The following is a 3,370-nucleotide window of genomic DNA, read 5'->3' on the forward strand; positions in this document are numbered from 1 at the left end:
TTCCTGGAGGGCTGCATCAAGGCTCACCTGCCATCAACAACAGAATGCATAGGAAAGTCTCACAATAGGACAGAGTCAATTCCGGAGCCAACGTTTTAAAGGGTTATTTCCCTGAGTACAATTCAAATCAGATTTAGATATTGAAAGACTTGCTATCTTAGATTTTTGTTAATTAGCAATTCAAGAAGAAAGCACATCATATTAGATACAAACAAAAGGATTGAATAGGATAATTTCTTCCTTTAAGAATCATTCTTCGACTTCCGGTAACCCACAGGCTACCTGCTCCAGGAGGGAGAATGGTAGGGAAAAGACTGGAAGAGAATGGGTGAAATGTTGCGTCACGACGTATGCAAGGATGTATGAAGCTGTCACCATGTCCAAAGATGACAACAGCAACACAAGAAGTACTTGGCCTCTACCACAGGATTTTCAGGTTCACAAGGAAATGGCAGGCAGCATCAGGGCAGATGAAAGACACCATTAAAGAAAAACAGTACATAATACACGAAGACACAATCCTGTTCCAGAAAAACAAAAATATTCATCTACTTCCAATGGGCCTTACTCCACTACAAGGTCGAGGACTTGTCAAGAGAAACTGAGGAAGCTTTCCAAACCAGTCTATCTCAAGTCTCATAAGGAAATTTCCTAACCTAGGAAAATGTTCATTTCTGAGAGTAATGAGCCAGCTAGGTCTTGACCATAAAACAGATGACAAAACCCTTTTCCTTGATTAGGGGCAAAATTAGGCGCAAAAATTTCAAATATCTTCTAAAATCCTCTATAATATTGGAACTTACTCCATTGGAACTTGCCCCATGATGTGCCTACATACCCCAGTCATTGCCAGGATCTTGCTCCCTGAGTGGATGATACTAACCAAAGGAGTCCTGGACCTTAGCACTCTTACTGAAGTCCTGTTTTGAAATAAGACTAAGGCCTGTGGAAGGGTGAAGGGTAATAAAAGTTTTCATGGGAAAAAAACATTCTTCATAGACAGCTAATAAAGTGATCATAAACCTGATTAAAATCTCAATTATCAGGATTAAATGCTTGGCTCTGGCTTTGTTATTGCTGTTGTTCTTGAATGTAAACCAACACTTGGTGTCATTTTTAATGCTTTTGATTTTTTTCTACATCTCATTGTCATTCAAGTAAGGTTTTTATTTTTTTTTTCCAAGTAGGTTTTATCCATCTTCCCTAGTGCCTAAAGAAGTCCTTTTTGTTTGGTTGGGTTTTTTTCAATTTCCCCCCCCCATAATTCCATGTGTCCCTGAGCACAGCTGGGAGATGCTGGGTGCAACAAAATAAAATTCTATCCCAATGCCAACATGACTGAGGTAGGGTCATACTTTATGTTGTGAATGTGCAGTTTTACATAAGTAGCTTGATGTCTTGAGCCACAGATGTTGTCTGTGAGGCTACGTGGCCTTTGCAATGGAATCAAGTAAGATATCTGGTCTCCCTAATGTCTAGGCTTTATGTAGCCTTATTTTATGCTGACCCTAATTCTGCTTCGTTCACTTCTGTATGTATGCACTAGAGCTACAGTGAAGCTGTTACCATTGTCTCTATTGTCAGACTCGATGATTTTTTAAAAATCATTTTATTGGAGGGGGGAGCTGTTAGAACTCTTATAACAATCCATATATCCATTGTGTCAAGCACATTTGTCCATATGTTGCCATCATCATATACAAAACATTTTATACTTGAGCCTTTGGTATCAGCTCATTTCCTCACCTCCCGACCTCAAGAACACTTGATAAATTATAAATTGATATTTTCAGATCTTACACCATTCAATGTCTCCCTTCACCCATGTTTCTGCTGTTCATCAATCTGGGTTCAGGGGGGAGTGGAGGGTTATACATGATCATTGCAATTGGTTCCCCCTTTCTCCCTCCACCTTACCCCTATCCTCCAGATTTCACTACTCCCATCATTGTTCCTCAGGGGTTTATCTGTCCTGGATTCCATAAGAGCTCTTATCTGTACCAGTGTACATGCTATGGTCTAGCGGGATTTGTAAAGTAGAACTGGGGTCACGATAGTGCGGGGGGGTGGGGTGGGGCAAAGAGCATTAACGAACTAGAAGAATGTTCTGTTTTAGTTAGTGCTATACTACACCCTGGCTGGCTATCTCTTCCTTGTCACCTTCCTGTGAGGTGATGTCCAATTGTCCACAGATGGGCTTTGGGTCTCCACTCTGCCCTATGCCCTACCTCACTTGCATCAGTATGGTTGTTTGTTTGGGGTCTTCTGCTGCCAGATGTCAGATCCTGTCGACAACTCATGACGACACAGGCTGCTGTGTTTCTTCCATGTGGGATTTGTTGCTTCCCAGCTAGATGGTCTCGTTTCCCTTCAAGCCTTTAACACTCTAGGTGGTGTATCTTTTAATAGCTGGGCACCTTCAGCTTTCTTCAGCACATTAGCTTATGCACCTATTTTTGTCTTCAGCAATCGTGTCAGGAAGGTATCACTGAATTCCAGGTTTTAGAACAAAGTGTTATTGTGTTGAGGGAGGACTTGAGTAGAGGCTCAATGTCCGTCTGCTACCTTAATACTAAACCTGTAAATATATGTATACAGAACAACATCCCTATCACTATATATTTATATATGCACAAACCTACGTTTAAAACTCTGTAAATGTCTTTTGCCTCCTAGATCTATCCTCTTTCCTTTTACTTTCCTATCATGTCCCACTATCATGTTCGACCTCTTGGCTGCAATGTACTTGATCGAACACCACCAGCCATTCTATGCCCCCTCACCATCAATTTTAGATCTCTTGTTCCCTGTCCCTGGGTTTGTTGCATCCCCCCGCCCCTCCTCTGCTCTTCCTACCTCCTCCTCTCCCCTGTCCCCCTACAACTGTTGGTCCTGTTGTTTTCTCCTAGGGATGGTTGAATCCTGCGTATCATATAGATAGAAATGAAAATTTTAAGAATGCTGTTTTTATGCAAACAAGACTGGTATCATGAAGAAAAGCCTAGCCTTAGTGTGGAAAAATGATGGAAAATGTCAGCAAGAATTAAAGCAGGACAGGAATGGTATCATAAGCTGTTTTCTTGCTCACCATAGGTTACTACCCTAATAACAAGCTTAATAGGTCCTTGAATTTTGTTACTACTTGCATTAGTTAAGTCCCTTCAGTCCCATATAATCTCAGTTATATTAAAGGTGTTACATATTCAATACACCTTTTGGAAAACCCAAGGGGTTCACAATGGCCCCATAAAATCAATGCTTTGATTTCTACATAAAACCAATGGGGAATGGGAATCCAGGATGGATGAGCCCTATAGGACCAGTGGTGTGAGTGGCAAAACAGGGAGGGTAAAGGGAGAATGGGTAGGAA

At 41.2% G+C, this 3,370-nt stretch overlaps 1 pseudogene; it reads left to right on the forward strand.

Annotated features, from left to right (window-relative positions):
- Window positions 1-386: 386 nt before the first annotated feature.
- Window positions 387-655, forward strand: LOC115869801 (annotated as a pseudogene).
- Window positions 656-3,370: the final 2,715 nt, after the last annotated feature.

The sequence above is a fragment of the Echinops telfairi genome, unplaced genomic scaffold, assembly GCF_000313985.2.
Source record: "Echinops telfairi isolate 266 unplaced genomic scaffold, ASM31398v2 ScPeMD7_52;HRSCAF=179, whole genome shotgun sequence".
In the NCBI taxonomy this organism is placed as follows: Eukaryota; Metazoa; Chordata; class Mammalia; order Afrosoricida; family Tenrecidae; genus Echinops; species Echinops telfairi.